Source organism: Papio anubis, chromosome 8 (assembly GCF_008728515.1).
Source record: "Papio anubis isolate 15944 chromosome 8, Panubis1.0, whole genome shotgun sequence".
Taxonomy (NCBI): domain Eukaryota; kingdom Metazoa; phylum Chordata; class Mammalia; order Primates; family Cercopithecidae; genus Papio; species Papio anubis.
Window position 1 is genome coordinate 18790210 of NC_044983.1, and position 11404 is coordinate 18801613.

An 11404-nucleotide genomic window follows, 5' to 3' on the forward strand; every position below is an offset into this window, starting at 1 on the left:
TTGTCATGGAGGCTGTTGTCATGGTGACTCCACTAGCAGGCAGAGAGAAAGGGTGCAAAAGACTCGGGAATGAGAGAGAGAGGGAGGAGGGGAAAGAAGGGGAAAGGAGGTGAAAGGGGAGATGGCAGAAAGCAAAAGGAGGGAGGAAGAGAGGAAGGGAGAGACAGGCAGAGGGGAGGGAGTTTCTGGGAGGATGTGGAAGGTTTGATTGGGGGAGACAGCAGGAGCTAGGTGGGTAATGGTGGTTGTTGCAGGAGGGGATAAAATGTGAAAGGCCAGTGAAGGGAGAGGTGAAGAGGTGGGAAGGAGGAGAGGTGATGAGTAGAGATGGGGAGAGTGGAGGAGCCTGAGGAAAAGATGAAAGAAGGGGCTTTAGAATGAGCAGGGGGTGGTGTGCGGAGGGGAAAGGAGGGGAGCCAGCCAGGCTCTCAGAGTAATTCTTAATTATGGCCCGATGTTTCCCATCTCTATCTGCTCTTTGATCTCGTGTGTTACACATTAAATATGAGCAACCAAATGGCTGCATCTCATGTTGAAAAACTCGATGAGGCAAGACTTCAAAGCGAGCAGTGGAGCAAAACAGGCGTCTTGCCTGGCTTTTTGTAGCACGGTTTTGCTGGCCCAATTAGGTTAAATGGAGCCCTGAAATCCCCTCTTGATTGGAGCCGGGCTCCTGTTCTTGCTCCCACCACTGGCTGCCAGACTTAATGAGATTAATGACCCAGGCTGGTCAGCCACCAATTGACCCCTCTCCGGGCACTGCAGACCCACAGAGGGGCTTCCCAGAAGCTGGTACATGGACCAGGCCCTCACAGGCTCTGCCTCTGCATTCCCGGGGAGGCCTGGGGCTGGATAGGATCCGTCCTCCATGTGGCTGGGAAGCAACTGGCTGTATAGCCACTGTGACAGGTGCCTGGAGTAGCAGGAGGAGTCCTTGAGCCCTGATCTTAGCCTCCCTCTCTAGATTTCCATTCTAGGTGCATGAGGTCCCAGAGGCAGCCATATCCACTCATCCAGGAAGTCAGACTTAGGCTCTCATCTACCAAGAGCAGTGATCTAGCTGCTGTCTCTCCACCTTAGTTTTCTCCTCTTTCAATGCAGGGACCAGACTAGATACTTTCCAGGCACCTTACAGGGTGCCTCTGCCAGGCGATTTCTGGAACATCCTTGTGTCCCTGGAAGGAATGCTTTTTCCCATCCTAAACTGGAGGTGTTCAGCCTGCTCGGAGCCTTTTTTCTACTCCAGGGCCGTTTCTCTTCCCTTTCCCCAAAATTCCTCCAGAACTCTCATATTACCTGAACCACGCCCACCCGATGGAAGGGGAGACAACTGATAGCTTATTTAAACTGGGTTGGGGGAAATTAAATGAGAGAGTTTGTATTTTGAAAAAGCACATCTGGAGAGAAGGCAATCATTCACTCAAAGGAAGGTCTCTGAGGACCCAGTTGTTGAATTTTACGTGTAGGAGGAGGCAGAACTGCGGGTGGCCCTCAAATCTTGCCAAATAGGGGAATTCTTACCCTTTCTATGATCTTTTCTTCTATGTGTGTGTTGGCGGCAGGGGGGATTACTCTGGGCATTATGGGCTGAGACTGTGAAGTTTGGCTTATGCTTTTAGGCATACACATCTCTCCCTCATCATTGCCCATTTTCTAGAAATGGGACTTGTGCTCAGCAGTAACTGATCTAGGCACATTGGGGTGGCAGGAGTAGGGAAGGTGAAGATCTGCGTCACAGGAGCTCACTGGCAGGGTGGACACAGCACACAGCTGCCGACGAGAACAATTCCATCTTCTGGAGCATCCTGAGAACAAGGCTGGCCTCGTTTCCTGGTTGGGCTCATCGTTCACACCCTTGAGGCTCTGGCCCCTAAGAGACTTTCCCAGGCATCTTTTCTGGTGCCCTCCCTTCTGGAGCCATGTCTGAGCGGCAGAGTGAGCCACCGCGTGCCAGCCCCACTGATGGCTGCCGGCAATGACAGATGTTATTTTACAGAATGTGGCCCCAGAGATGTGACATGTGTAGTTCCTAAGTGCCACCGGGGAAACCTGGGGAAGGAGGGAGCGAGGAACGAGGCTCTACCCTTGGCTGGTTTTCTCCAGCTGATGGGGTGATGGGGTGCAGGGAATATGGAAGTGGAAAGTTGCTTTTCTTTTCTTGGTATCTGGGAGATTTCAGTGTTCAGGCAGCCCTGTGTTGGCCTCTGAGCCCATGAACGGATTGATGAGATCTGACCAGGGACAGGGGATCTCCAGATACTTGTTTCTCAGTGTGGGGACCTGGGGAAAAGTGATGATGCTTCCATGTCTTCCTGGAGGCCTCTGACAAATCAAGCCAAGCCAGAAAGAGAAGGGGTGAGTGCATCTTTCCTGGTCCAGGCTCAGAAAACACGGCGTCTGGAAGTTCCACATTGTAAAGCTTCCCGGCATATAGGTTCCTTCACAGCACAACACTTAAGAACGGGCTGCCTGGGTCAAAGTCTGGGTCTTCCTGACCGGGCATGGTAGCTCACACCTGCAATCCCAGCACTTTGGGAAGCCATGGTGAGTGGATCACCTGAGGTCAGGAGTTTGAGATGAGTCTGGCCAACATGGCGAAACTCCATTTCTACTAAAAGTACAAAAATTAGCTGGGGGTGGTGGCTCATGCCTGTAATCCCAGCTATTTGGGAGGCTGAGGCAGGAGAATCACTTGAACTCAGGAGGTGGAGGTTGCAGTGAGCCAAGGTCGTGCCATTGCACTCCAGCCTGGGTGACAGAGCAAGACTTCATCTCAAAAACAAACAAACAAAAAAAGCTTAGTCTTCCAGAGTGATCTGGGACTAGTTAAATAATGCTCCATGCCTCAGTTTCCACATTTGTGAAAAGCGAGGCTAATGGTTGACCCCTGCCATACCCGTTACGAGGATTAGAGCACTACAACAGTGCCTGGCACTTACTATTCAATGAGAAATATCTTTTATTTTTGCGTCTGTTATTTCATTTGGTTCTTAGTCACTGACGGTGCTAGGGAACTTTAAGCTCTTTTTATAGAAAGAGGAGAAAGGTAAGACTTTGCTTAGCTCGCATATGGTGGAATTTTGTCCTTTTCCTTTTCATATGATGCCAGGTACACTAGGGAAGTGGAATCTTCAGTCTTGGTACATGTGGTAGCTGTTAGTTTTAGACACCAATTATTTCTAGTTCTAGCTCCTTCTGGACACATGGTAGGATTGCAATAAAAGTTATGGCCATGTGACTTGCTTTGACCAATAACATGTGAGCAGACATTGCGTGTGTCACATCTGAGTGGAAGTTCTAGAATCTGGAGTACACCTTGCCTGGTCCCCTTCCACTGCTGCAGTGATTATGTGAGCCCCTGCTGAGACCTGAGAAACACAAATGAGAAGAATGCCCCAGAAGCCCTCACTGGACACAGGTGAAGGAGAATATACCTTGGTTGGTTAATCACTGAGATATGGGAGTCACTTGTTAGTGCCACACAGTCAAGATTGTCTTGCCTTATTTGCCCAAATTAAATGCATCTAGAACCCGGAGTCCTCCTCTTGACAGAACCTGCTTCACAGCTTTCAGAAGAATCCGATCAGATGGAAAGGTGTGAAGTAATAAACCATGGTTCTCTGCCTTCGTCTTTCAATCTTGATCTGCTTTATTCCCTTGTAGACGCCATTCAGCTCAGGAGGTGAAGGGTTCTGAACAAAAGGGGGATTTTGTTTGAGTTTGTTTTGTTTTTCATTGTATTCCCCTGATAAAGACATTGGGATCCCTATCCATTCAGTTGCTCCCATCAACCTCCTGATACCTCAGAGGAAGTGGAGAGATGCAGGGATTATATAAGCACCTCTGGTAGAAGGAGTGGGGTTTGAGATAGGCTTTGCTTGCCCTGGTCTTCGGCTGCCCCTTCTCAAGAAGTAAAAGATCTCCAAGTAAAAGAGACTCAGCCTGCAGCTGACATTGAGAGACTCCTTCCCAGCATCTCAGGGCCAGAAGGAGACTTAAGTAAACACCACCCCATATTCTAGAGGAGGGGAGTGGGACTCTGAAAGATAGTGGATGGCCCTGAAGCCAGGCTCTCTGCAATCCTTGAAAAGCAGGACCAGTTGCATAATTTGTAGGGCCTAGTACAAAAGAAAAATGCTGGGTGCCTTGTCCAAAAGTATTAAACATTTCAAGATGGTGGCTGCCAAACATTAAACCAAGTGAGGGCCCCTGCTAAGCATGAGGCCCAGGGCTTGGGTTTCTCATCTATGTAATGAGCTGATTACCTCACAAGGAGGGAAAAGGAAATCCACTTTAGGCCTCAGTCCATATCCATCCTTTTGAAATTGTTGACCAAATTTCGAGAGGAGCTCAATTAAACATCATTTAGCCTATGAAATGACTCCAAACTCACATCTATGGTCTGGTCTTTCCAGGTGATGGCTCTGCCACGTGGCCAAGACCAGCTTCTTAACTCTCTCCTACACAGGGAAGGCAGACTTCCCCTGATCTGTAAAAACCAGTTTAACGATAAACTCTAGGAAATCCTAGCCAGTTTGGCGGTGAACCCTAGAAAGACAGATACCACTTCTCCTTGTGTTGTTTTAACTGTTCTTGGGGTCTGGGGAGAAAATCCAATCTGCAGAGAGGAAGACATGAGTTTGGGGGCTTATCAAGACTTGTCACTGTCCTGTTTATTTCCTTATTTTCTGACTTCCCCTTGCAAGTGTGAGTGTGGTCAGGACACACCTGCACCTCACTTGTTCTCTCTCCCCTATGTACAGAACAAGGTGGAGCAGAGATTGTCAGTCAACACCTGTGGCCTGAATGCATGATGAGGGACACAGAGCCAAGTGGAACAAGCAGGCAGCAGGTGGAGCTGGTGATGTCTGTGGGTGCCCACAATGCAGAGTCGTGTGCATTGCACTTCCCTCCCACACCCAAGCCTGCACCTAAGTCAGGATATCTAGGTGTAAATAACTGCTGCAGCACATCAGGCGATGTCTTCTGGAGAATTCACGGGGATTAAAGGGCCCAGCTTGATCCAGTTAATCATCAGTAGCCAAATACTTTCTAAACATCTAGCATTTGTTCATTCAAGTAAAATAAACATTTACCTTAAACCAGTAAGATTTACAAAGACTTAGAGACAGAGAACTCTAATTGTGTGATTTCAGGCTCCACCCTACCTCCTTAGGGTACAGGGGTGGGAGTGGGGTCAAGACTTGATGCCTTTACCGTTTTCTGGAATCACAGAGAACTGTGAAATGATGCCTGGGAGTCTTTTTGCCTATGGGCAAGGCAGGAGCCCTACAAGGGATGCAAGAAGGAACAGGGCAGATCTGAAGATGTCGCTCCTGCATCTCTGAAAACCCAGTTTGTCTCCACCTCCTCCCTAGGGTGGGCTCCTACTGGAGTCAACCATGCTCCCAAGTTAACAAACACAGCCAGCCTCTTCCCCCCTCAATTCTCTCTCTCCTCTTTTGCTGGAATGGTAATTTTAAGTCTCTAATAGCTCCTCAGGGCACCGAGGTGAGGCAAGAGGGGGATGTATTTATGTTCACATTTGCCAGCCTGTCTTGCCGGGTGACAGCAGGACTGATGGCACCGCTGATGAAAGCCGCCGCTCCATTCCACCCGGCGAAGAGCAGAGCAGAGTTTGTCGCATCTCCCCGGTGACCAGTCTGCCTGCTGCTCTCAGCTTGGGCCAGCCCAGTATGTCCTCTCACCCATTCCTGGCTTGAAATCAGTCCCAGCAGTCCATGCATATTAATGTTGGGGCAGCAGCACCCTCCTTAGGAGGGTTGGCATACTGGGCATTTATTAATCACTGTCTCTAGCTCTCTGCATGGCCACCAGACAGGAGGCCCCTGCATAGGCTGGCTGCCATGTCACTGCCAACAATGGGGTTAGCAGAGTGGAAAAGAACAATAGCACATCATTAATGAGGGGGGCCTTGTTCTGGTGGTGGGTACATTGGCGGGTAGTCAGCATCCTGAGTTCCACCCAGAAGTGCATTATAAGACGAATACCACTGTGATTGCTGTCACTTGGTCTAACAACAGCACCTGCATTGCACACTTACTGGGCAGTGGGCCTCTACTGAGCACTCACTCATGCACTTCCAGGGATGCTCTCCCATTGAATGCTTCCAGCTTTGGGAGACGGGTATTCATTGGTATTTTGAGTCTACAGATGAAAAGCTGGTATTTGAAGAAATGAAGTGGTTGATCCAAGCTCATGCAGCTATGAAATAAGAGACACATCCAAGCCTTCTGACTCCTGGTCTGCCTTGTTACTGCTATCACAAGCTGCCTCTGCAGGTGCGGTTATCGCTGGAGGCATTTCCAGTAAGTCTAGTCAGCCTCCCTCTTATCTATTTTGCACAGGCATAAATTTGCCAAAGCTGTGCTTCTGGAAGGACTTACAGAGATTCCAAGTTGAGCATCTGAGAAAGAGCTGAGAAAGACATGAGAGGTCCCCTAGTCCAAATTCTTGTTTTAATAAATTGGGAAACTAAAGTAATAGCCAGACATCAAACCCAGTTCTTCCAGCCTCTTGCTCTGATGCTAGGACTTTTACCCTCCCTCTAGGTCCTGGCTGTTGCACCAAGTCCAGCCCATGGGCCTGGCTCTTTAGCCCCATAGTTGTCTGTACCACCCAGCTAAGCCTGTTTTCTGTCACTTGGTGCCCAATCTGTTAACTCCATTCAGGTTCCCAGGTGGGTTCCCTCATTGCCTGGAAGATGAGCTGTGTTCAGCCTTACCTTTGCATCTTTGTGTAGGCTGTTTCCTTATCTTCTTCTAAAATGTCATTTTTTCCTAGCCTCTGTCTGAAAACTTAAAGTGTCATATCCTTTGTGGATCTGTGTCCAGCTCACCCCTGTCTTTTCTTCTCAGAAATCCTACTGCATAAAATGTTGGACTTCATTCATCTCCACTTCTAAGTCATTGGTTAGATCAAGGAGGGCAGGAGTGCTGTGCTTAGCTCATGGGTTTTCTTCATCATTTCATAAGAACAAGAAGGCACATAGAAGTTCCTTAAGACATTCTTAGGAATCAACAGATGCATAATAATGTTGTCCACTTATAACCCTGTGTCTCTGATATCACTACCTCTACCTGCTCCCAGCATAGTACACAGCAATCTTGCATTCACAAATGCTAGAAATGTTTAAGGAAGAGATGCTACTTGTTGGGCACCATAGCAGTGTGGAGGGGGCATGATGGATAAGTATACCTGCCCACTAGGCGCTTATAATCTAGTGGAGGAGAAAGAAGTAACAGGCTGGAGAGTATCAAGGAAAGAAGAGAACCTGTCTGTCTGAAAGAGAAGCCATCTGGGCTGTGATAGAACTGAGCAGGTCCTGAGACATGACCCTTAAGCACCTCTGATCCTCCCCTGCCCACCGCAGCAGCATCTTCTCGCCTGCCATTCGCTAGTGACCCTGAATTTCCAATCATGCCCTCCTTCAGCTTGAGACCCTCTAGCCTGTTGTGATTAGTTCTTTCCTTTTTTTTTTCTGTTAAATATTCCCAGCTAGATGTCCCTCTACTAAAGCCCTGTACATTCCATTTGGAATTACGAATGACAGGTAACCAATGTATATGCTGCCCCTGGAGACAATGACACATGAAGGACTCTAATGGAGGAACTCTAGATGTTGGAGACAAGTTATTGGGAGAGTTATTTGGGGACAGAATTGGGGCTTCCCATATGCCCCTGAAAAAATAACATGGAGTTGGAAGCAACCACTGCTTTCAGTTTCTTTTATCTCCTCTACAAACAATTAAGTTTCCATAGTGAACTAATAAATGATTTAGGATTAACACCCAGCTCTACACTGGAACCCTAAAAACGTGCTGAGAAAGAAGAGTTAAAACATATACTGGGGGCTGGGCACAGTGGCTCATATTTGTAATTCCAGCACTTTGGGAGGCCAAGGCGGGTGGATTACGAGATCAAGTGGTTGAGACCATCCTGTCCAACGTGGTGAAACCCCATCTCTACTAAAAACACAAAAATTAGCCAGGTGTGGTGGCGGGTGCCTGTAGTCCCAGCTACTCAGGAGGCTGAGGCAGGAGAATCGCTTGAACCTGGGAGGCGGAGGTTGCAGTGAGCTGAGATTGTGCCACTGCACTCCAGGTGACAGAGCGAAACTGCATGTACAAAAAAAAAAAAAAGTGGAAATATTTTCACCTACATAAATATTCCAAAAATCAGGAAAAAGTGAAAATAAAAGGATGGCAAAGGGGCTTGTGATCACGTAAGCATTTTGCATATATGAGCTGAACTGTAAGATCCGTGATGGTAGAACCATGTCTCATTCCCTGCTATCGTCCTAGATAAGTGGGCAGCACAGTGTCTGGCACTGGCTTGATAAATATTTTTAGATTGATTGCTTCTTTTTTCCTTTCTTTTTCTTGATATTAGTAGTAAAAGACGAAGTTAACATTGGGTTGTTCATTAGAGTGCCATTTGCACATCTGCCTGAGAACTCTGTCATATTGTAGCATAAATTGTGCAAAGGACATAGGCTCCCTGGAGGAATGGTAAGAGGAAGCTGGTGTTCCTAATCGGGCCGCCAAACCCAGGAGTGAGTTAGTCACAAAAGCATGATGACACATGTACTACAGTGAGGTTGCCCTCAGGGAAGCATTTGTTCATTCATTCCTATCCAACGTATATTGTTAAGCGTGCGTGTATACTAGGCACTCTGTTAGACCCAGCAATTTAAACAAAGTATCTACCCTCATAGGATAAATAAGCAAGTAAACCAATAAATGAGTTTTAAAAGGAGTACTGCTATGAAGAGAACAAGCTGGGTTCCCACAGGGAGACGGATTAGGGTTGATGGCACTTATGTAGGCAAAGCTACCCAGAAGGGATGCTCTGAAGAGGTGACCTGTAAGCTGAGACCTGAAAAAAGGTAGCCCATGGAGGGCCAGGAAAGCCATTTAGAGAAGAAAGTGTAGGTATAAAGGGCTTAAGAAAGGGTGGGTGTGTTAGAGAGATGGAAAGAAGGCAACATGGGCAGAGCCCATGAGCGAGAGGAAGGAGGGACAGAGTGAGGGCAAAAGTTGGTCGCCAGGTTAGGTTTTTCCAGAAATACAATAGAAATATGATTGATATTTATAAAAGCATCTTCTAAGGTAAGGGATGGATTTCACAGAACCCATAGAGAATGCTGGAAGACCAGTTGGAGAGATATTGCAATAGTCTTAGCAAATGGTAAGAGTGATGTAGAGATAGATTGAGTCTAGGAAATGAGGACAGAGGCAATCCAGAGTGACACTCAGGCTTCTGGCCTGAGCAGCTTAATAGGAAATTGTCCCATTTACTGAGATGGAGGGGGCCTGGCAGAGGAGCTAGCTGAGGGGGACTTCAAGAGTTTAGTTTTGGACATGTTAAGCCTAACGAGCCCTATATCCAACTAGAAATGTCGAGTCGAAAATTAAATATACAAGACTGAGGTGTGGTTTGCCTTGCAGATACAAACTTGGAAGTTGTTGGCTTCCAGAAGGCACTTAAAGCCAGGAGTGGTTGAGAACACAGGGAGACGGAGGTGAGAAGTGGCCACAGGCAGTTAGTTCTCTTCAGGACACTTGAGTTAGAACTTGGGGAGCATGGCAGCAAAAGAGCCTGAGATTGAGCAGCATAATGTAAAAGAAAAATCTAGGGGTGTGTGATGTGACTTCTGCAGAAGCCAAGAGAAGGGAGTTTAAAGGAGGAAGAGTGATTGATGATGCTAAATACTACAAAAATGTTAAGCCAAGTGAGAAAAGTGTCCAGCAGATTTGGCAACGTGGAGGCCTTTGGTGATCTGGATCCAAAGAGATGAAGTGAGGGTGATTGTAGAAAATCAACTGGAAAGGGCTGATGTGTAGAATGGAAAATGATCAATTAGAGGCAACCTGTGAATCTATCCTTTTTTGAAAAAATTTGAAGTTCCAGGATACACGTGCAGGATGTGCAGGTTTGTTACATAGGTAAACGTGTGTCATGGTGGTTTGCTACCCCATCAACCCATCACCAATGTAGTAAGCCCTACATGCATTAGCTATTTATCCTGATGCTCTCCCTCCCCCTGCCCCCAACAGGCCCCAGTGTGTATTGTTCCCCTCCCTGTGTCCATGTGTTCTCATTGTCCAGCTCCCACTTACAAGGGAGAATATGCGGTGTTTGTTTTCTGTCCCTGTGTTAGTTTGCTGAGGATGATGGCTTCCAACTCCATCCTTGCCCCTGCAAAGGACATGATCTCATTCCTTTTTACGGTTGCATAGTATTCCATGGTCAATTATTAAAAAGTGAATCTACTCTTTACAAAAGTTTCTATTAAAGTATTGTATTAAATACTATGAAAATATTCTATTAAATATTCCCAGCTAGATGTCCCTCTACTAAAGCCCTGTACATTCCATTTGGAATTACGAATGACAGGTAACCAATGTTTATGCTGCTCCTGGAGACAAAGACACGTGAAGGATTCTAATGGAGGAACTCTAGATGTTGGAGACAAGTTATTGGGAGAGTTGTTTGGGGACAGAGTTGGGGCTTCCCACATGCCCCTTAAAAAATAACATGGAGTTGGAAGCAACCACTGCTTTCAGTTTCTTTTATCTCCTCTACAAACAATTAAGTTTCCATAGTGAACTAATGAACGATTTAGGATTAACACCCAGCTCTATACTGGAACCCCAAAAACATGCTGAGAAAGAAGAGTTAAAAGACATAAAGGAAATTTACCATGTGTAAATGGCTCAATCCTTGCCTTGGAGGAGGCAGGGAGGAGAATCAAGGTCAAGGTCAAGATCAAGATCAGCAAGGGTCACACTGACAACTTCCCCAGCACAGCTCCTGAAGATTTGCTGTGTGTTGCACATGAGTGTGAGCTGCAGAAGTAACAGAACCAAGAAATCTGTGGGTGCAGTAGGGCAGTAATTTATGAGGAAATACTGTCTGGGCCCAAGTTGGAACTGCAGCACTGAAGTCCTCATCGGGCTGGACAGAAGAGATTGGAGTGAAACGTGTACTGAGGCAAGGAAGTAGATCAGATGAGGAAAGCAATAGTAGAGGGCCCCAGCATTTTTATGTTTTCCAGTGGACAGGAACAAGGAAGAGACAGTTATAGTAGCATTGATATCAACTGGGGGTGGCAGTGGCGGCTGGTCTGAAACTATAATCCTTCACTAATTCACAAATGGGTTTCCCCGACAAGAAGAGGTCAGGAGACCAAGTTTGACCTTGTGTTTTTGTGGTTATGCTGCTGCTGTTTTCTCATTTTCAGTACGGGGACATTCAGGCTTCAGGGAGACTTTGGAATACTTGCAACACAAGGCAAGCAAGCATTCTGAATGGGGTCCGGAGCTTACTTGATGTTCACCATGACTGAACCATACAACTTCTCAAAAGGTTAAGGGTGTAT

The 11404-nt window shown here is 46.9% G+C and overlaps 2 long non-coding RNA genes across 3 annotated transcripts in view; one reads left to right on the forward strand and one right to left on the reverse strand.

Moving 5' to 3' along the window:
* LOC103886670 overlaps window positions 1–11404 on the forward strand; it is a 215738-nt gene that overhangs the window by 34716 nt on the left and 169618 nt on the right. The gene's annotated exons all lie outside the window — the stretch shown is intronic.
* LOC103886671 overlaps window positions 2942–11404 on the reverse strand; it is a 39855-nt gene continuing 31392 nt past the window's right edge. For both annotated transcript variants that reach the window (XR_004185765.1, XR_650447.3), the window contains exon 4: window positions 2942–3692. This is a non-coding gene — a long non-coding RNA (uncharacterized LOC103886671). The remainder of the gene's footprint in view (window positions 3693–11404) is intronic.